General features: G+C 43.7%; 1 pseudogene; it reads left to right on the top strand.

Moving 5' to 3' along the window:
* Window positions 1–2,304: 2,304 nt before the first annotated feature.
* The window catches only part of LOC110325168, a 24,251-nt pseudogene continuing 2,993 nt past the window's right edge, over window positions 2,305–23,562 (top strand).

Below are 23,562 nucleotides of genomic sequence, written 5' to 3'. Positions count from 1 at the left end.
GACACGGCTATCTTCAGAAAGCAATAAACCCCAGGCGCCCCAAGAACCACAGCAATCTGCTCCGCAACAGTACATTTAACGTGTTTTTAAATTAAGTGAATGTGTCTCTGTTCCGAGCACAAAGCCTTATTATCTCGAACAAAATACAACTTCAGATAACACTGGCGGGTAAAAGCAGAGTGCCGTGTCTGCAGGAAAGTGATCTGAGTGATACATGGGTTATATTGTGTCTCCGCTGTTCAGAATTCTTAGGCCTGAAACTCTCCTAGGCTGCTTCTGCAGAATGATTAGTGCATCTCAGAATAGTAAAGGAGGGCATGGTTGATGTCTGAAGTGACAGTGAGCTCAGCCCTCCTGTCAAATGCTGTATATCCTTCAGTAGCAAGACCCTCACAACTCAGGGCTTTGTTGGTGGCAGGTGTTATCTAAATGCAGTGCCGTGCCACTAAGAACCTGTATACAAAGGGACTCAGTGTGCAGCTCTGGGGGCCTCGGTGTCACTGCGCTGAGGAAATCTCTTTTTTCTTCCTGTAAATGCGCCCTTGATGTTCAAGGGCTGAGGCTGAACATGATCAAATAGCAATTAAGCCACAATGATCTAAGAATTATGTGACATGATGACTTGGGAAGGCTGATCTGCTCCTGAAAGATAAATTGAGAAGAAGCAAGGAAGGGGGGGGGGTGTGCATTCTGGGCAGAACAGATGCTGTGGCGTGGCAGATTGCAACCAGAAATCGAAGGCTCTCTTTTTATATCAGTCTCCTCTCTGTACCTCAGCTTTTACAGAGTGTTAACTTGGAGATCTGGGACCAGTGAGAGCAGGTTCTTCTCTCCCACACTCGGTGTGAGTAATGGTTTCCTGCACACAAGCACAACCTCACAAATACACTCACATGTGCCCCTCTCTTCAGCTGCCATTTTCTAAAACCACCTATTCAAGATTATGGAAATGGCTCCCTAGCTAGATGGCTTAGTACTTCTATTTCCCAGTCCATTTAATTTATGCATCTATCTCCTCACTCACAGGCTAATGCTCAGCTCAGAAACCACCAAGAGCATCCCTTCAGATTTTTTCCACAAACCCCTTGCCTGCTGGCATTTAAAGCTGACTATGACAAAACAGACTTATCTTTCTTTATTAGAGTTAAAATGAGCTCTTTAGGATCCTCACTTGTACCAATTACCTTTCTCATTCCTGTGATCAAATACACAAGAAGCTACTGAATGGAGTGGCTTATATGGACTCACAGTTTGAGGGAATAGTGTCCTTCATTTCATGGAGGGTATAGACTGTGTGACATCTCAACAAAGCTGGAACTGGAGACTGAAAACAGAGCATGCTAATAACCTCAAGGCTCACCCTCCCCACATTAACCCATTTCCACCAGATAGGCCCTATCTCTTAAAAGTGTCAAACCTCCTTTCCAGGAAGAGCTGCCAGATAGAGACTATACACTCAAATATATGAGCTGTGGAAGACATTTCATATTCAAAACACACTCCTGCCACTTCAAATGAGTTTCCAGAGACCCTGAGATGAAAACGTGTAGGTAGACAATTCACTGAGGAAACTGAACACACAGGAAAAGTCAATACAGATTTTAGCTTCCCATATAGGAAGAGACAGATGGGGCAGTGGCCTGGGAAGGCAGAGAAGCTCTGCAGCTTGTCCTGACCCAAGGAACACAGAGCTGAGTCTGCAGACTGCCCATCAGCTAGGCATTGGTTAAGGCTGGAGTGGTTATGTGGTAGGGAAGAAAAAACGGTAACAGTCTGGGGTCTCTGTATAAGAATGTAAACCGACTCTGGAGTCCCAGGGAAGCTTGGACCACTCCAAGGTCTAGAGCTATCAGAAACAAAGCACACAGACAGTGCAGACGATAGCTGGGTAGGTAAAAGTGCAATGGAAAGGGCTCTGGGACTGAAGGAGAACATGGTGGGGCCTGGTGCACCCCATTTCAGACCCGAAAAGTCAATGCTGAGGAAAGACCATATATTACTGCTGAGGAATATATAGCTGTTTCCCATGAACTGAAGTATTCCTTTGGCTTACAAGACTCATTAAACTCGGACTCAGGAAGTTTACAAGGCTGACTAAGCCCCTCTTCACTGTCACATAAGAAATCAACAATTGCGGGGGGGAAAGGGGGATCTTTGGTATCTTTGGTTGTGCAGGAAACCCCAGTGATGTGTTTTCTCGTGGGTCATCACCTCTGGTGGGTAGAGAAGATACAGCTGCCAAGAGTTCCTATGTTCCCATCAGTTACCCCAAGAAAACCATGGTCTCGCTCTTTCCCATCTTGCAAGATGGTGGGTGAAAAGGTGCCTGATACAAAGGAGAAGAAACCTGCGGCCAAGAAGGCTGGGGGTGATGCTGCTGCATCCCATCCCCAGGCCACCAGAGCAGCCAAAAAGGATTGCCCTGAGGTTAAAAAGCCCAAGACGACGACGAAACCCCATTGCAGCCGGAAACCCTATCCTGGTGAGAGGAATTGGCAGGTACTCCAGGTCTGCTATGTACTCCAGGAAGGCCTTGAACAAAAGGAAATACTCGGCTGCCAAGACCAAGGTTGAGAAGAAGGAGGAGGAGGAGGAGAAGAAGAAGGAGGAGAAGAAGAAGAAGAAGAAGAAGAAGAAGAAGAAGAGGAGGAGGAGGAGGAGGANAGAAGAAGAAGAAGAAGAAGAAGAAGAAGAAGAAGAAGAAGAAGAAGAAGAAGAAGAAGAAGAAGAAGAAGAAGAAGAAGAAGAAGAAGAAGGTTCTTGCTACTGTCACCAAAACCGTTGGTAGGGACAAGAACGGGGGCACCCGGGTGGTGAAGCTTCGAAAAATACCTAGGTATTATCCCACCGAAGATATGCCTCGGAACCTGCTAAGCAAGAAGCCCTGCTGCCAGCAGTGAGAAGGCTGCTGTCCAGCATCACTCCAGGACTGTCCTGATCATCCTCACAGGGCGCCAACGGGGCAAGAGAGTGGTTTTCCTAAAGCAGCTGGCCAGTGGCTTGCTACTTGTGACTGTACCTCTTATCATCAACAGAGTTCCTCTGCTCAGAACACAACAGAAGTTTGTCATCGCCACCTCTACAAAAGTTGATATCAGCGATGTTAAAATCCCCAAACACCTAACTGACTGACGCTTACTTCAAGAAGAAACAGCTGCGGAAACCCAGGCATCAGGAGGGCGAGATCTTCATCATGGAGAAGGAGAAATACAAGATTCCAGAGCAGCGAAAGGCTGATCAGAAAGCTGTGAACTCGCAGATTTTGCCAAAGATTAAAGCTGTTCCTCAGCTCCAGGGTTACCTGCGATCTCAGTTTTCCCTGACAAACGGGATGTATCCTCACAAACTGGTCTCATTAACCCAGACTTGGGTGGAACTATTTCCTTCTGTCATCTGGGCTCTGTCTGGTCCACATAAATGTCTACTCATGTCTCCTCAAGAAAAGTTATGGGAACTCTTCACCAATTGCTCAAATCTTAAACCTCTTTCACAGCCCAGCTCAGAATCTTTCCACAAGCTTTTGCTAAGCAACATACTCTCACACAAAGACACAGGATCACAGAGATGGGACAAGACAATTTGTACCAGGTCCAGTTCATAACTAGTCTCAACTAAGAAAAACAAGTTGGGCGAGGAAAGCAGAGGACACAGCAACCTGGATCATGGTAAGTGACCATCATTGGAGGTCCAGGAGTCTGAATGAAAATGACTTAAACCTCTTCGTAAAGGATGAATTCTAGCACCTACACTTCTAATGAAAATCTCCAATTTCTTAGAAAACAGTGTAACTATGTGAGGTAGAAGCAAAACTAGAAACAGAAACTAAACTGGAAATCCAATCTCATGAATTAGTACCAACAGAGACATGAAAGGACAAGTGAGCTCAAACTGCATCCTAAGAGCTGACCAGGACTCAGCAAGGGACTAAGGCCTAAGTCGGGCTAGCCCAGCAAATAGTCAACACTCCATCCATCCAAGGTGGGAGACTGACTCTACTCAGGAATCAAGAAGGCTGCTCTGGAGGTGGTCACATGCTACAAGCCTGAAGAATGTGTTAAAGGCCTGTCAGATCTCCTCTCTATTCCCCCTGCTGCTCTGTTTTTCTGACTGGAATGCAGATGCTGCTGCCTGGTGCCCTGAGAATGAAAGGCAAAGGCAAATGAGGTCAAAGGAAACAAAGAAGATAGAAAGAGGCCCAGGAAAAAGGCTCTGCAGATTAAGATGCTTGTCACCAAGCCTGACACTCTTTAGGACCCACAGGGTGGAAGGGGAAGACGAACTCTCTAGAAAGCTATCCTCTGCCTTCCAAGTGTACACCTCGGTACATATACAGACCTCTGCCTTCCAAGTGTACACCTCAGTACATACACAGACACGCACAGTAAGTCAACATGTGAATATAATAAATATTTTTGAAAGAAAATAGAGATTGGCCTCATGATATAATATTCGTAAAACACTATAATGGTAGCTGTTACCATATAAATTCTGAAATCTCACACAATGATTATTTTTCCATATGTATAAAGTTCAGATGATGAGGAAAAGAAAGGATTTTCTCCCTGTCCCCACTGTGTTCTCAATGGACTCAAACTAATGGAAGAATTTCTTCCTGGCTGTGGTCATCCACCCAACAGAGAAAGAAAAAAAAAAGCAATGGATTATTTCCACAGCGGTATAAACAAGAACTAAACACTACATTTGATGACAAAAACTAAATAAGACATAAGAACTAAATAGTACAATTCATTTCCACTTCCTTCTTTCCTTCAGCCAGAAGTAACAACTATGGTCACAGTACTTGCAAAGTAGTCTGGGAAATGTAGTCCAGTTCAAGGTGAAAAAGAAAAATCTGCCACATTAATCTTGTGCCTTCCTCCAACCTGTCATTAAAAAAAAAAGTAAATGTCTTATTTATTGTTTAGGGACTAGAGAGGTGGCTTAGTGGTTAAGGATGTGAACTACTCTTGCAGGAGATCTAAGTTTGGCTCCTAGCACTCATACTGAATATTCCACAAACACCTCTGACTCCAACTTTATGGGAATCTGACATCTCTGGCTCCATGGGCGTCACACTCATGTGAGTGCACACACTTAAAAAATACACACACACACACACACACAGCTTAAAAATTATAAAAATAATTCCTTTTAAAATATGTAATTTTTGTTGTAAATGGGATGATAGGCATATGTCACCATGCTCAGATTTTAGTATAGATACTAAAGACTAAACCCATGTCCTCATGCTTGCACAATGGGCACCTTACTGGGGGGGGGGGGGGGGGAGCCACTTCCCCATCCCCTAATCTTTATATTTCTAGGAGCTAGGAAACTGGGAAATACCTGGGGAAATATTACACAGAGATTTTAATGTGGTCTCCCCAGGGAGCTAGGAGCACCCCATCCAAGCTACACATGGTAGGCTCTGGAGAGGAAGTACATGCAAGAAAAAATAAACTCCTCCTAAAATCAGCCAATCCCAGCAGCTGTCAGGGGCTGTGCCATATGCTCTCAATATTCATATGTTAAAGCTTTGACTTCCAGTGCCTTGAATTAAGCCGAGGTGGGGCCTTTAAAAAAGTGATTGCGTTAAAATGAGGCTACTGGATTATTCCCTAACTCTCTTTAACCCACTGTGTGGAAGGAAGCTGGATATAGAGGAAGATAGATATCAGGGACACAGAAAAAAGAACACAGGATACAGCATAGAAAGGCTGCTAGCTACAAGCCAGAAGAAATCAAGCTGTCTGACACCTTGATGTTGGGCATCTAGCACATAAGGAAGAGCATTTCTGTCTCAGAGCCTCTGCCTTGTGACAATTTTTTTTCCCCAGAGCAGCTTCAGGAAGTTGATGACAAGAAGCAGCTCTTCTAACCTGCCTCAGAGATGCTCACAGTCTGCAGGAGGTAACTCAAAATGCATCACCACAACATGGAAACCTTCATTTTTCCACCCAGGATGCCAGGAATCAGGGCTGAGACATGCACTGATGCTCTCTTAGGAATAAATAGCAGAGAGACCTGGAGAATGGCCCATCAACAACTAAGATGATACAGTTGGTACAATTAAGGTCTCACCAAAATCCCACACTGGAGTAAGAAGAGAGTGGGCCTGTGTGGTCTCAGCTCTTAGATATACGAAGCTAGCTCAGATAACAGATGCCTCAGCAGTAATATATGGCATCCCTCATGACTGACTTCATTAAAATTCTTCAAGTATCCCATATGACATACTGTCCAGTGAGAAACCCCATTGGAAGGCGCAGTTGATGGATTTATTGAAAGGTTTATTGCCAAAGTTAAGAGCTGTAATCCTTTTCTACTTATTTAGCAATATACTGACACACTTGAGCCAAATCTAACAACATTTTGGCAGGCATTAAGAACGTAGTTAAAAGGCCTGATCTTAATTGGGCTAATTGTCCCCTGTCTGGAGACCTGCTCAACCATGATTCCTTTCTCCTCTCAGGCCCACGCCCTGTTGTGCCCTGAGTTCACAGAAACCCAGACAAGTCCAAGAATTGCAGTCTGCTGCAACTCGAAGAAGAAGAGTCTTCTATTGTTTCAAGTTCGAACTCACGCCCCACCTCACACTCACCTTGCTAGCAAGTGACCCTAAGTACAGAAAACCTTGGGTTTCTATACAGTATAGTTAGGAATATTGTGAATGTTCACAGAAAAGGGGAGCAGAGAATGGAATAGTACTGAAGCAGGAGGGGGGTTAATGGGTGTCTGTTCAAGGACTAATTTTATGGCCAGTCATAACTGTCTGTGACCCGACCTCTGTTTACCTTTTACTTTTTCCATGGTCTCCCTTGAGCTTGTTATTTCTCAAAGGTCTCAAGGACAGGCACCTGGAAAGTGGTCAGGAGAAAGGTTGGTTTTTGGAGACACAGAGGTGGGGAGAATGTCTCCTGCTGTCTCCTCAGAATGTTCTCATTGTCATGCCATTCTAACTCTAGGGGACGGGGAGGGAGCCCCAGGCTGGTGCAGGAACACAGCACAGAAACCAGCTTCATGCTTGCTGCAGGAGTTGGGGTGGGGAGGGAGGATGGGAGCCTCTGGCGGGGAACGCAGAGGCAAACTGTCTGCACAGCCCTGAAGTCTCTCTAGTATCAGTAGTTCCGGGTTACAACAGCCTGACCTCTATGTTTTACCTGTGGATGATACAGCTAAGCCTTTAGGACATTTAGAGAGTAGGAAAAGAAAGCAATTGCTGAGACTTTTGTCACTCTGAAGACTTTGACCCAAAGGAAACTGGTGTGGATTGAGGTGAATGGAGGATAGAGGTATGTATAAGTGGAAAAGATGGGGCTAAGTTGGAGACTAAGGAGTAAAGAGAAAACTTTAATCAGGAAGGAAAGCTTCACATTTTGAAGACTGGAAAGGGTTAGGAAGAAAGAGGGAAGAGAAGAGAAGGGGATGGAAGAGGAGGGGATGAGGAAGATGAGTGTGCTTCCCCTCAAAAATACACTAAAGACTTCACCCCTAGTGCCTGTGATTATAACACTATTTGGAGATCAAGTCTTTATAGATATAATCAAGTAGGGATGAAGTCGTTTTAACTAAGCCACAACTAGTACAACTGGTATCTCTCAAGGAGAGGCAAAGTTGGACACAGACACAGAGGCAAGATCTTAGAGTGATAATTTCCATTAGCCAAAGAATGCCAAAGGCTACAAGCAGCTGGGGATGAAGGAAGATCCCTAGAGACTTCAGAATGTGGATGCCCCTTTCCAACATCTTCAGTCTGAACTCCCAGACTCCAGAACCCAGAAAGAATAAGTTACACTTATGACTCTGACTGTGGCACTTGTTATGGCAGCCCAAGAAACAAACAGAAGGAAAGTGATCAAGGGTTGAACCAAGCTTCCCCACACCGGCCCCTCCCCCACACTTCCATTCTGCCTGCCTCACAGGAAGGAAGCACTTGGGAAACAAACGGAAATTCATAGACCAGATTGACAGTTGCTGCTCTGTCTATAAGGAGCTTAGATGAAGTGGAGGGAAATAGAGTGTGAAGCAATGTCACAACATCTTATTAGTTATCTCATTGCTGAATCAATCAGTTGATGAACTGATTCATGCCCATAGTCACTTACATGTAGACTCAGAGTTCACACGTCTCTGGTAAGATCATTTACTTTTTGGAATTGGAAAAGCTATTGATCAGAAAATATAAACTGGGCATTGGATCACTGACAAGAGAAGATGCAAATGGAGAATATAGGAAGAGAGAAAGAAAGACACACAAGGAAGAGTACTGTGGTGGTTTGAATGAGAATGGCCTTTGACCTGAAACTGCAAGAATAAGGGTCCTGAGTGGTGAGGAATGGGTATGAGAAATTACAAACACAAAAACAATGGGTCCTGCATAAACTGATGACCTATGCCAAGTGTCTTAGGGTTTTACTGCTGTGAGCAGACACCATGATCAAGGCAAGTCTTATAAAGGACAACATTTAATTGGGGCTGGCTTACAGGACCAGAGTTTCAGTCCATTATCATCAAGGCAGGAACATAGCAGCATCCAGGCAGGCATGGTACAGGAGGAGCTGAGAGTTTCTACATCTTCATCTGAAGGCTGCTGGCAAAATATTGGCTTCTAGGCATCCAGGATGAGGGTCTTAAAGCCCACACCCATAGTGACACACCTACTCCAACAAGGCCACACCTACTCCAACACAGCCACACCTTCTAATAGTGTCACTCCCTGGGTTGAGCATATACAAATCATCACACCAAGCAAGTTTATTAAGAAATACAATGGCCATTATACTATTTGCAAGAGGGGAAATGGCTAAGGTTGGTAGAGAGTTAAACAGACAATGTTGACATAAAGAACACAGGATATCTCAAACACAACTCCCTAAGGACTCCCTAAGGACTAATAACCACAGCCCAGGGGAAGAGTCATGTCCCCAAAACCCACAACTTTGACTCCTCTGAGCCACTGGCTCCAGCATGAGACCAATTTTGTCAAGTCTATTCCTGATCACAGAACTAAAGTTCTCTTTGTCCTTTCATCAGGGCCTCTGAGAAAGTCTTGGGTTGGTCTGGCTCCTCACAGGCTCCAATGGGTTTGTGTGTTTGGATATTTGGTCCCCAGTTGGTGGAACTGTTTGAGAAAGAGTAGGAGGCATGGGCCTTGTTGGAGGAGGAGTGTCACTGGAGGGTGCACGTTTAGGTATCAAAAGTCCATGCCACTCTTGTTTGGTTCACTCTGTTTCATGCTGGTGGATCAAGATGTGAGCCTTCAGCTACTACTCCAATGCTTTGCCTACCTGCCTACCACCATGCTTCCTGCCATGGTGAATTCAAACCCTCCAAAACTAGAAGCCCCAAATAAACTCTTTCTTCTATAACTTGTCTTGGTCATGGTGTCTTCTCTCAGCTGTGGAAAAGTAACTAAGACAAGTTCTATGGGCTAGCAGAAGCAGAACCCAGAGTGACATTCAACAAGCTGAGGAGCACAATGCAGTCCAGAAACTCCCAATGCAGAGAAAGAGCTCTGGAAGGATCTTCTGTGCCACCACTTTGATTTTGGACGTCTACTCTTCTGAGAATACATTTCTGGTATTTTAAGCTCACTGACTTGGGGCAATTTCATTCAGCCCCTCTTAAAGTATCAGTATGTGAAAGCAGTTTACCAGGCCCACTTAAGTATTGGGCTTGGTTTTTTCTTGTTGGCACTTGAGGTATGAGCTCATTCCTATGAGATTACATACAACTATAGACCTTGTCTAGTGGAGATACAAAGAATTCCTATCTAATAAAAAGGCAAGCCTAAAGATTGCAATGTTTTTGCCTCATAGGATAGTAATACGTTTTGTTCCAAACTAATAAGCAAAAAAAAAAAAGTTTGTTTGTTTGTTTTTCTGGTAGAAATAATTTCTCATTCAAATTGTTTTCCACTGTTCTGTTTCTTTAGTAGAAATCTGGACTGAGCTTTCACACTGCTTCATTCTATATGAGAGTCACTTTTTACTTTTTTGAGACTCACACTTTACCAACACCCTGATCTTCAAGTCTGCACATAATCATGAGCTGGTCTACATCAATGTTCCTCTAAAAGGAAGAAAGTCTTTCCTTCAAAAATCTTCCTCCCTGTCAGGCCCATGTTTGATGGGGGCAGCTCATGACTGCTTTCAGGCTATCTGCTCTAGTATCAGGTATAAACCATCAGGAAGTTTACCTGGCTAACACAAAATCCCCTCCCATCTCTTGCTTGGTGGTTTGACTTGTGATTTCTTGGCAAACACAAAAATCTCACTGACAGCTCTTGGGATAGTCTACTTTTATGTTGTCTGGTGTAAGTCTCAGCATGGACTCTTGAGTTCCACATGAATTTAAACATACTACTGCACATGCCTAATATGCCACTTTACTGTCTGCATGATTAATATTGATAACAAACTTCATCATGATAGACCATGGGCCACTGAGAAAAGCAGCCACCTTCTTGATCAGACTGGCCGTGCCTCCTTGCAAAAGAAACCATCGTGATGAGGCTGTTGATGTTTCTTCATAGAAGGTGTGGAGGAGGTCAGTGAACCCCTACAGAGGTTCCAGATGCCCCTTCTAGCCATTTGCATGCAATTTTGCACTAAGTATATGTAGCTGAGAGTAACAGAAGGTGCTACAGTTTATAGAGTAGGAGGGTTAAATGAAGGGCGCTCCATCTAGGTAGGTATATGGAAGTCATCATTTACTCTGGCGAAAACTTTCTAGTGTAGTTGCTTTGAGGTCCCCTACACTCTTTTAGGGAATCCCCTAACCACTGCTCTACAAGTAAACTAAGAAACTCACTGGTTTCCCAGGGTGAACTGTACCTTGGTTTGTCACTAGGACCTTACCGGGGTGGGGGCAGGGTCGAACTTTGCATCTCTCCAGGAAAGGAATTCTCACAATAGGATATCAGATTCCTGTTATTAGCATGTAAAAATACAATTTCTGTGACACATGCTGCACGATTGGCAAAGATAAACTGTTATTGTTAATGGCCATGCAGAAAATAAGCAGGCACACAATAACACAACTCTCTCACCATAAAGGGAGTAAGTAATAATTTACTCTGGAGACAAAAATCAAGTATGGCTATATATTAATCTGGGTTCTCTAGAGTAACAGAACTTACAGAATGAATCGTGTGTGTGTGTGTGTGTGTGTGTGTGTGTGTGTGTGTGTGTGTGTGTGTTTGTGAAGAGGATTTATTAATATGAATTACAGGCTGTGTTCTAGCTAATCTAACAATGGCTATGTATGAAGGAAAGGTCCAATAATCCAGTAATCATTCAGCCCATAAAGCTGGATGTCTCACTTGGTCTTCAAGTATCTGCCAGAATCCCAAAGACCTAGACTCCAATGCCAGTGAAGGAATGGACTTGCTATTGAGGTGAGAGCAAGCAGGCAAAGAGAAAACTTTCCTTCTTTCATGTCCTTATCTAGGCTTCCAGCAGGAGGGTGTCTTCCCATATCAAAAGTCAAGATTAGAAGTGGACCTTCCCACTCACATTAAGCAAAAAATCCCTCACAGGTGTGCCCTTCCATTTTTGGGTTGTAGTTAATTTCAGATGTAGTCATGTTGACAACCAAGAATAGTCATCCCAGCCTAGAGTCACAGTTATAGGTTGCCCCAAATTTTATGTTCCAATGTGGAAGGAGTTCATAAAGTTGTATAGTTTTATACAACAAAGAAAGTTATAAATCAAGGCAAGTTTAAAATATACTGGTTGGTGCATCAAAGAAGCATTGACAGCAGAATGGAGGAAGTCCTGCTACAGGCTCAAACACTGGTTTGGGGTTGGTGGAAGTTAGTGGTCTGCTAAGTCGATAGATTTTTATAGGGTTTTATCCATCAGTCACAGGATGTTAGTTTCCTACACAAGAGGTGGGCAAGAAATGGCTGTTCGGGGAGCAATAGCCCAAAATAATAAGTCTCTGGATCTGCAACACTCCGCCCTCTCTCTCCACACCACTGCAGTTGAAATCAGCCAGTCTTTGCAGACATAGCCCCATTCCAGGGATTGTCATTGACACTTTCGTTATTATTAGCCTATTGATTTTAAATAATGATTCTCTTCTGGGGGTATAAAGAAATAGATTATAAGAAAGACTCTTTATAATTCTTGACTGATATGCACCCCAGGATGTGTGTAGGAACAAGAGAGTGAACTGTCCGAAGACCTGTCTACTACCCTTTCCCAGCTGGGCCTCCTGCCTAGCAGCTTCCTGATCTCTAGCAACCTCCCTGCCTCAGTATCACATGTAGGAAAGGAGGGCTGGGCCATAGAAAGGGTTCAGCGCCACATAAGCCTAACAAACACATGTAAAAATCCAGATGTCACGGTTCATGCCTGTAATCCCAACACTCCTTTGGTGAAATGAGAGCTGAAGACAGAAAACAGCCTGGGAGTGGGTGGGCCAGCTCGCTCAGAGTATGAAGTAAAGTGGCAGAAGTAACAAGATGGAGGCTCTTCAACAGGGTGAGAGGTGAGAGTCAACTTCCAAAATTTGTCCTCTGACATATCTGTAAGCATACCTCCCCATGCACACACACATGCCATGCATTCAAAAAGAGAGAGACAGAGAGAGAAAAAAATAAATAAAACAAACAAACAAATAAATAAAATCATAGTTTTACACCACTAGGCTATTTACAGGCTATTTAAATTAATAGATGAAACTGGACTAGAACCTTTTCTTTACCTTAGTACAAGATAATACATTAGTTATTAACATGTTACAAATTATTAGTTATTAATATGTTACAAATCACAAGGAACAATCTCTATGGAAGTATGCCTTTCCCTTCTTAGATCACACTGTTTTCAACACTCATTTCAGATTTTAGAGCTTAAATCCTAACACAACTAACTATACTACACAGCTTGCTTCCTAATTTATTATTATACACCTCATGTTGAAAACTCATTCACTATGAAAATTTATGGAAATATAATGCAAAATAGGATACTTTAAGATTAGGCAGCTAGAGAATATTGTTAAGCTTTTCTCTCCAAAGCACTTTTTATTATTTATACACTCCTCCCAGAAACTTAACTTAGTAAATATTGATTGAACTACAAATGTTCTCACCAACTCTTTTGAAAGTTGAGGATTCTAAAAATAGAAAGGATAGAGGCACTCTGAAGAAAAGAAAACATTTTTTTAAAGAAATGAAAGAAAATAGTGTGCAAATTTAAAAACAAACAAAAACAAAAAACCATCCACCAGACATGGTGGCTCACTCCTTTAATCTCAGCACTCAGGAAACAGGGGCAAGCAGATACATGTGAGTTTGAGGCCAGTCTGGTCTACACAGTGAGTTCTAGCACAGCCAGGGCAGTTACAGAGAAACCTTGTCTTGAAAAAAAACTACAACAATAACAACAACAACAACAACAAAAAGTTAAAGCTTGGATATAGGTGGAAAATACAAGAAGCTTCAAAACTATATGGCACTAGTGAAAGGTTCCTAACACATACCACCATTAAATGTCCTTTAGCTAAGGGGAGAGGATAATGCATTCCAACTTGCCATGAATTTAATTTTCTTCATGGCTTCAAAGACAACAACCTTCTATAACTTCCATATCTGTTCCTCTACAACATCTCCTCCCTTCGCCTTTCATTTCTTTTGCTACTGTTGCATTGTTTTTAGATTTCTAAAAACTTTTTATTGATTCTTTGTGAATTTCACATCATATTGCTCCCCTCATATCTGCCCTTCACCCTTGTAACATGCCTCCCAAAATAAAACACACACACACACACACACACACACACACACACACACACACACACACACCAAAACAAAGCATAGAAACCATCTCATCATGGAAGCTGTAGTGTGTCACAGTGTGTCCCACAGTATACCCACCTCTGTCCACACATCTTCACTTGCAAATGTTCATTGCAGTGAGTCATTGGTCTGTCCAGAGATCACTGGATTCTGCAATACCATCAATATTAGATCCTCATCTGGACTCCTCCTGGCTAATCTGTGCTTGCCCTATGTCATGGAGATCCCACAGCTTTGGAGCAGCAGGAGTGTCCCTTTCATGTGTCCCAACCATTCACAGATAATACAGATTTTGGAGTAGATAGAGCCCTGGATCTGGGCATGGGTAGTAGCTGAGCTGGTCAGTCTGCAGGCTCTCCCTTATCTGCACTCTAGCACTGCTCCAGCACAGCCAACCAATGCCACCATCAGCAGGAGGCAGTACCAGCTCTCCTAGTCTCATGCCCTTCCGACTGGCTTACCTGCACCTATGCCTCCAGAGCCAGCTCCACTGTGGTGCCCACTCTCCCAAATGTTGCAAGCTGTGAGGGAATGGGCCAGTTCTTTTTCTTTCACACCCTTGAAGCTGTTTCACCTATGTCTTTGCCATCAGGGCCAGCTCTACTGTATTATCTAGGTGAGGTGCAAAGCCCCACTCTGCCAGGGTCAGCTTTCCCAGTTACTACATGTGGTGAGGTAGAGAGGGGGAAGGCATCACCCCTGCACCTCTATGCCTCAGGACAGATGAGTGGTGGGGCCAGCTCTCCCACACTTTCACCCTTCGGGGCCAGCTCACCTGTACACCTCCTCCACCAAGTCCAGCTCTACTGTGTTGCCCAGGAGAGGAGCAGGGCCAGCTCATCCACTCTCATGATCCCATGGCCAGTTCTCTAGAATGCAGCAGGTGGTGAAGGGAAGATGAGGGAGGGCAACACACACACACACACACACACACACACACACACACACACCACCTTACAGTAAACAAGTGGCAAAGTCAGCTCTCCTAAGCTCTAGCCTCCAGGGCTGGATCACCTGTGTGCCCCTACCCAACTCCTGCCACTGGGATCAGCTCTGCTGTAGGTGAGGTGCAGGGTCCTTCTTCCAAGTGTTGTAGCTAGTGAGGGGAAGGGTTAGCTTTCCCGAGCTCAGGACCCTGTGGTCAGCTTTCCCGACCACTAGAGGTGGCCACCTCTGAAGTCATGCCACCCCATAGCAGATGAGTGGCAGCGTCAGCTCTCCCACATTCATCTCCTAGAGGCTGGCTCACCCACACTCCAGCTGCCAGGGCCAGCTCTACTGTGCTACCTGGGCCAGGCTCTCCTGAGTGCTGCCACCAACTGGGGCCAGCTCTTCAGTGTCAGATCCAGTGAGGGGGCAGGGCCAGCTAGACACAGCCTCCAGACATCCACGTGGTCCCTGGAGGCTGCCCTTACCAAGGACATCCCCATGTTCTCTGGATGTAACATGAGCCACAGACATTGACGTCCATCCCTGCCACTGTGTAGTCACGGACTCAGTCATGGCCTTCAGTGGCAACTCAGGCTGGGACCTCACCATGGCCTCAGGCTGGGCACTCATAGCAGGATACTCTTCTCTACCCTCAAGTCTCCAGTTCCATCTCTCTTCATAATGCTTAAGTTGTTCCACTTTTCTTTCTCTCCCATCTGGCCAACACATACTTGCACATTGTGGTGGCTACCACTGCAGGCTGGCCATGCAACTGGCAGGTACCTGGATGACATCCTCCATCCGTGCTTCGTGGTGTGGTAGGATAGCTGGCATCTATGGCCCACCTGTGCCAGAAACTAGAGGGCAGGTCAGTGGGTGGCATGACTGTCTACAGGTCTCGGTCTGTCTTCCTCTTCCTGGGCTGCATTGCCTGGATTTGATTTGATTTTTATGAGTTCGAGGTATAAGGCAGCTTTGGCCAATAAGTCAGGTGTCAGGGGTGTGCCTTACATGTCAATAAACATTAACATATTTTTGACATTTTAAAATAAAATTTCTCTTGGTCTGTCTTCTCCGGGTGTTATCTAGCAAGGACATTGACAGCTTCTTACCCAGTGCTTCTTCCAATATAACCTAAAAAACCCACCAGTCATCTAGCTGTCCTACCCTATGAGGTTGGGGAACAGAACACAGTATTGTGCTAAATCGATTGGTCCACACTAATTCTTTTCCCTCTTAACTGTGATTGGCTGAGGGTGGTCATGTGATCAAGCACCATTCCAGATAATTTCTAAACAAGGCTTTTCTGCCCTCTAAGTATAAACCATCACACACAAAAAGGACTCATTCGTGTTTTGAAACGTGTCATTATAGGTCAGATGCCAGCGACTGAGCCAACTTATACTATCCCAAGGATGACCAAAACATGGGGCTTGAAGGAGACCTTGAGGCAGTCAGCCTATCCTTAGAAAGCACATAATAAAACCTTTCGTGCTTGTGCCCATTCCAGCTGAAGTTTTGTGTTGGTTGTTATGGAAGCTGTCTTAGTTGATCCACATTTTTCTTGCCAGCTTTCCTACTCTTCTCAGGAAGTAATGACTGTTAACTCTCTTCCCTCCCTCCTGGGGCCCACTTTAAGTCCTTATGTGCCCTACTTCCAGTGATGGTTTTAGGAGCTGGGACTTAGAGGAGGTGACTGGGTTATGAAGGAGCAGCCTTTATGACCCCAATGAGTAGGCAGGGAAAGATGCTTTGACCTTTCTACCACAGGAAGACACAGCAAAAACTCACCATCTATCAGTCAGTAAATAGGCCCTCAACAGATACCAATTCTGCTAGGTTTTTTATTATTATTATTATTATTATTATTATTATTATTATTATTATTATTCATTATAATTAAACCTCTCAATCTCCAGAATGTGGAAAATAAACTTCTCCTGTTCACAAGGCACCAAGTATGTGGAGTTTATTATAGAGGTCAGTGTGGACTATGACATTCTAATCTATAGTCCTCAAACCATGCTCTTTTTTTTCTTTTGATCCTAACAGGCCTATTAAACTGTGTCAGGTCAGAGCTAGCCTATTCATGAACAAATGTCTCTCCTTATTGACTAGTTTGCCATTCCATACTCTGCTCCTTGAAAGTCCCTGCTCTTAAATTCCATGGTCGTAAGTTGTTTTAGGTCCAGTTTTCAGTGAATTATTTATTACCTTTGTTGCTAAAATTTCTCCTCTTAAGGAAACAATGTAAAAAGTGCAGAGACCCCAAGGCCATGTGCAATTAAGATAGAATTGCATACAGATGGATACTCACTCAGACAAGGGCCCCATGACCCTTCTTTGCCCACTCCTTCCAGGATGGCATCAACAAACCTAGCTATGATCTTTGGTAAGGAAGCCCTGCTGAATTCCTGAAGATGACAGCAGTTTGGCTTAGACTGTAAGCATTAGAGGCTAGTCCTGAACAACAACTTTCTATTGTGGAATCTTTTCTCAACCGATCTCAAAAAATGTTAGCTTCATTGACAGTAAAAGATTAACCTTGCACACTTTAAAGAGAGGTTTGACCTTTTCTCTGTTCCTGGAAGATAACCTCTAAGCCTCTGAATTATGCTGTCTGATAAGCATGTATTTGTTTAGTTGGGTCAGGAAAGATCATGCTAACAGTGTAATCTATGGTAGAGGCCTCAGCTTTTATCAGCTTGGCCTCTGTTGGCTAGCTTGAGCTGTCAATCTTGTCTGTGTGACTAACTCTTTATACCATCCTTGGCACTCAGGCTTGGCGAGCTCCCTAAGCCTGTTGAAAATCATTTTACGGCTCTTGCTATGCTCTTGCTGGGAGAATCAAATGTTGTCTACATAAGTAGTCAAGATGGTGGCAGCTGAAAAGTCTGTGCTTGGTGTCTCCCTAACCCCCACCCTCTACACCATGTTCTCTGTGGATTTTAATCTGCATCTTCAGCTCTAACAGACTGAATCTAGGAATAGGAGCTATACTCACTTTAGTGGGCACTTCTAGCAGGTCACCGAGCCTGGGGTAGTCTTGGGAGTGGCCAAGCACATTCCCTTGGGGTTTTGGATTAAATGTACTATCTAAGAGGCCCTCACAGAGTTAAGCTCACACAGCTGCAGCTTCCTTTGTCTGCTCTCAGATCTGTAACAGCAGTTCATATTTCTCTCCTAAGATCTGAGAGTTACCTCATGGAATCTTCAAACTGCCAAGCTGACAAGTTGTCTGTGTCCCCCAGGTTTCTTCTTCCTTCTCTATTCTTTGTCTTCTACTCTTTAATCAGTTGAAAATCTGTTACTTCCCTGAGGGTAAGAACTCTTTCAGCTCTGAAACCCAAGCATCCAGCAGAGGGGCTCACAAATATCTAGCTTTGAGTACAGAAAGGCTCTGTACATAAATGATTAGTCTTCCATGTAAGTAAATTTCACTTACATGACAAGAGCATAGCTATTTTTGAATGTGAAAATAAGAATTTTAGGTTTAAAATTTTAAAATAGAGGTGAGTCGTTAAACAATACACCTACTTTTTATACAATTTGTCACAAATGGAGTTTAAATTGAAGTTTATTCAAAGGAAAAAAATGGATGTACCTATTACAGTTTACTAAAGTATGTGCAGAGGTCAACATAAAAAATATATGCCATTGTTCAAATGAGGTGAAGGAAAGAATTAGTATACAAAATGTCTGAGTACCTGTGAGTTCAAAGCTGTGATGTCCCAGGAGTCAATCCTATGATTGCCAGGCTATGAAAAGACCTTACCTGCTGAGAAGACCTTTCTCTGTCCACTTGTCAGGGGTTCCTCTGTCCCACTTCACCTGTTCATCTCATCATTGAGCTGTCATTGTTAGGGGTATGGAGAGAACTACAGAGAGGTGAACATCTGGTTGTACTTTATAAGAAATGGAGGCATTCTACTGTAGAAGTGTGGTCAGAATTGACATAGATCAAGAAAGCTACACACTGATGTTCATGACGACGACGACAACAACAACAACAACAACAGCATCCATCTAGGTACTAAAGCATTACTCTACCATGGAATAAACACCTCTAGGCACTGCTCTGCCCAAGCACACCCTTCTGCAATTCTCACCTCTTGCAAAGTCTGCTTCCTCCCCACTCTCTCTGTCACCTCCTTCCACCCCATCCCCCAAGCCCACTTTCTTTCATCTGACTTTTAGTGTCTATAAAAATCCAATTGAGGAATCACCTCCTCCAAGGAACCCTCCCCTAACCAGACACACTGATTTCTTAGGTGATAAAGATCAATAGTTTCTTGCCTCTAATCCACTTCCAGAAGTTACCACACAATATACATCTATTTGTGTCCACCTCTTAGAGGAGCTATGTAAATGTTGCTTTTATTTCCTCACGTGGAGAGATGAGAGCCATACTCAAGCTGTGAGAATACCTTGGGCTGAGCCCAGAGCATTTCTTTCTTTGTTCTAACTATCCTTTAGGCCTAGGCTTAGAAGCTTCTAGCCTCTGTACAGTCCAATCTTCCAAGCTGACTGAATCAATCTGTCTCCTCTTGGCTTCTGCCTGAATTGCTCTGCCTGGCCTCATACTAACTTTGGCAATGTGTTCTAATCTGGCTCCTTGTCATTCTGTCTCTTTCTGTCTTTACAACTGTCTCTTTAACAACCTGTCTCTTTAGAACTCTTCTAGTAAAACTCTCTCTCTCTCTCTCTCTCTCTCTCTCTCTCTCTCTCTCTCTCTCTCTCTCACACACACACACACACACACACACNCCTCTCTCTCTCTCTCTCTCTCTCTCTCTCTCTCTCTCTCTCTCTCTCTCTCTGCTCTGCTCTTAAGTAGTTTCTGTTTCTAGTACTGGTTCCTATCTGTGATTCATTCTGTCAAATCTTTCTCTGATTTGTCACTTTATCTGCTCCTTAGTTAGAATATGGTTACTTCCTTCTACAAGCTAACCTTACCTCCATTGCTAGGGATTAAAGGTGTGTACTAAGGGTGTGCCTATATTCCAGCCAGATCATACTATAATTCAGGGCATATCTGTATTCTGGCAAGGGATCCCTTGCCAGATTAGCCATGTTGCTAGATTAAAATTCCTCTGCAGAGCTACAGTGCTCTGTGTAAAAAGTCTTGAGACCAGATGCACTGGGTTCAGCCTATCCCCCTATCATATTAACTAGGTGTGTGTGTGTGTGTGTGTGTGTGTGTGTGTGTAAGCTGGAGGCTGATGTTGGGTGTCTCTCTCCACTTTAGTGTTTGAAACATGCTCAGTTAACTGGGAGCTTGCTCTTTTGGCTACACTGGTTGACTAGAAAGGGGTCTTGTGTCTCCTACCCATTCCCCAGCTTCACCTTGATCCTACAGGTATCTATGGGAGTTTAGACAAGAGACTTAAGGACATCAGCCTCAGTCTTCTGGTCTGTAAGAGGACTCACAGTGGTGGCCAGCTCACTGTACTGTTTTGAGGACTTCTTCGAGGATTTGTGGGAAGTGTATGTGAAGACAGGTGGACCTGAGTAAACAGCTACAATGAGGCCACTGCTCTCATCACTCACCTCTACTGCTTCCCTTCTCAGTGGATCTTTAGCCTGTGACTCAATTTCTTTATTAGTCCCTCTAGCTCACTGGCATTCTTTTTAGTTAAAATGGCAGATATGTAGTTTACAGGGTTCTAGTTGGTTTCTCTGTTGCTGTGACAAATTACTAAGCAAATATATATATATAAATATATTTAAAGGGAAAAAAGGTTTCCTGTCTTAGTTTCTGTTTTGTTGCTGTGAAGAGACACTATGATTAAAGCAACTCTTATAAATGAAAGCATTTAATTGGGGGCCTGCTTTCAGTTTCAGAGGTATAGTCCATTATCATCATGCCATAGAGCAGACATGGTGTTTGAAAAGTAGCCAAGAGTTCTACATCCTGATCTGAGAGGGAGGGAGGGAGGGAGGGAGGGAGGGGGAGGGAGGGAGGGGAAGGAAGAATGAGATAGAGAAAGAGAGAAGACTAGGCTTGGTGTCGGCTTTCAAAGCCCATCCCAGGAACATACTTCCTCCACAAAGGCCAAACCTTCTAAAAAAGTGCCACTCCCTGATGAGGAAGGAAGCATTCAAATATGTGAGCCTATGGAGTCCATCCTTGTTCAAACCACCAAACAGTCCAGTATCAAAAGAAGCCAGGAGGACCTCAAGGCTGAAAACAGGAGGCAGAAAGGCTCTGAGGTTATAGAACCTCATTCTGCTTCCAGTTCACTCTCTCTGTTTCATGCTTGCCTTTGAAGATCTGAGTTCTCACTCTCCTACTGCCATGTCTGCCTGCCATGAGCTCTCACCCCTCTGGAACCATAAGGGAAAATGAACTATTCCTTCTGAAAGTTGCCTTGGTTATGGTATTTTATCACAGTAACAGAGAAGTGACTAATACAGGAGAACAGTCAGCTCACCACTCAAGGGCATGTTTTATCATGGTGGGGAAGCCACAGCAATGGCTGGCTCATATTGCAGCAAAATGAGAAACAGAGAAAGGAGAATCCTGGACTCATATTGCTCTCTCTCCTCTCCCATCTTATTCCGTTTGAGATCCCAGTACATGGGATGATGCACACTCAGGGTGGATCTCTTCAGTTACCACTGCAAACACCTTCAAAGACATGCCTAGAAGTGTCTCTCAAAGACGATTCCAAATCTAGTCAAAGTGACATGAAGACTGACTATCACCCAAGACAATCTAATGACGGGCTTTTCATTATACTGTAATCACCAGCTCTTAGAATCTTCCACCTCACCTGTATATATTTACTTGTGTGTGGCCTGCTGGGCCCTGGATGCCACCCTGCTCTTCTGGACCATGAACGAAAGGATTCACAGCCCAAGCTGAGACCATGCTCATTCCCAAGGCTGGCCCACCCTGGCTACTCACCTTCTTTGATTCTGCTTAGATAACCAACAGGAAAAATAGGACAAGAGGAGGAGAACAAAGATAAAATGAGATGTACAATGTTCCTTGCATGGTACAAATAAGGTTTTCTGTCACATTTATCTTAATCAAAGTTTCTTCATCCAAACAGAAGTAAAGCTACTTGAGCTAGCTTAAGAAGAAGTAAAAATGCATTGGAAGGAAATGGGGTGTTAGAGCTTTAATATGATTTGATTTGAGACAGTTTGAAATTTGATTACTATGTGTTCATGGTGTTGCGAGTCAAGGGCTTTAAGAGATGAAAGGTTCACTAAGGGATTGGGCTAATTCCTGCAGGACTAGAATAATTGTTTTTAGGGGTAGGTTGCTAAAAGGAGACTGACTCTTCTTGACTTTTAGATACCTCTCTGGTCTCTGGAACAAAGTCTTCCTAAATTTTCCAGCAAATATTCTGCTTATTTGAGAAAAACAAATCTACAGTCTCATCTTTATTTCATCTCACTCTAATGAGTCTGATGGTTAATCTCTGTAATCTCTCTAAAGATGGCTTGATCAACTCTTTCCCCATAGGAAATTTCAGGGGCCATCTATTGGTTAAAGTGCCTAGTTTCTAATTTTAACATTCCTGATGCTTCCATTTAGAAGCTTCCAACCTTTCCAGCCCATTTTCTGTCCGTGTCTGTGCTGTCCTACATTTTCTAAACATGGAGCTTTCCAAAAGTCTATGCCAGGTTTTTTTTTTTTTTTTTTTTTTTTTTTTTTTTTTGTATGTTTAGCTTTGGCTACAATGTTGCCCCTACCAGTCTCTCCAGTTAGATCACTTACTTCTGACTTCATTTGTTTCTGGTCACAGGACTGAACTGTATCCTTCTGCCCACTTGCAGCATGGCTGGCTTACTCCAATGGAATGGGAATGTATATCACTTTCAGGCACTTCCCATCTTCACCACATAGTGTGAAGAAACTGGAAAGCGACAGCTTGAAGGCAAAGACTGGAGCCACAGCATGGGTAGAAGGACCTGAGTTCATTAGTGACTGTGTGGAGCATGCTACACATCTATGACATGAAAGAGAGGGTAATTTTTTCTGGATGAAGTTCTCGAGTACATGGTTCATAACAATATTTAGCTTTCTTTAAAAAGCATTTCTGAGACTGCTCCATTTTATGGCACTTTTAGACAATGACCCCTCTGTCGTCTACACTTCCTTTCTAGCACTGTTGGTACTCACCACTTAATTGTTTAACCTTATGAGTACAAGTTTTCGTGTTTTGTCTCTTTCTGGAATGTAAATGTTTGAGAACAGGTGTGGAGGTCTCTTGCCACTCTTTAATCTTTGCTAGGTGGACTTCAAGGGTGGGTGCTGCCACCCACTGTATACTCTTAAGTGGAACTTTTGTCCAGTGAGCTAGGGTGAAAAGCAAGAAGGGAACTTGTGAGGCTAGAGAGGTGGCTCAGAGGTTAAGAGGCTGTACTGCATTGGCAGTGGACACAAATGTCCACAACTCCAGGTCCAGGAGATCTGACACCCTCTTTAGGGCTCTGTGAGCACCTGCACCTACACAATTATAAATAATCTTGGTTTTGGTTTTGTTTTGTTTTGTTTTTGTTTTTAAGTCAAAGAGGTTCTGAGTTCCATATCTTCTCCTTTAGGTCAAGGGGATCTCATCAAGAGTCATCAAGACTTTTAAAATGATGTTTATAAAAAGATAAAGAGAGAGGGGTTTATGTTCTATGCCGAGGAGAGGGAGTGGGGCTGATGTATGGGGGGAGGGAATGTCTCAACGGGTCCATGCTGAGGCTTCCCTTCCCCCTGAGGGACCAGTCACATGACAGTATAGTATAGTTTATTCAGGGCATGGGGAAGAGAGTTAAGAGGGTAGTAGAGGCAGAGAAAGGGAGAGAGAGAGAGAGAGAGA

The sequence above is a fragment of the Mus pahari genome, chromosome 8 (genome assembly GCF_900095145.1).
Source record: "Mus pahari chromosome 8, PAHARI_EIJ_v1.1, whole genome shotgun sequence".
NCBI classification, from domain to species: domain Eukaryota; kingdom Metazoa; phylum Chordata; class Mammalia; order Rodentia; family Muridae; genus Mus; species Mus pahari.
This window is presented reverse-complemented; position numbering and strand designations above follow the sequence as displayed.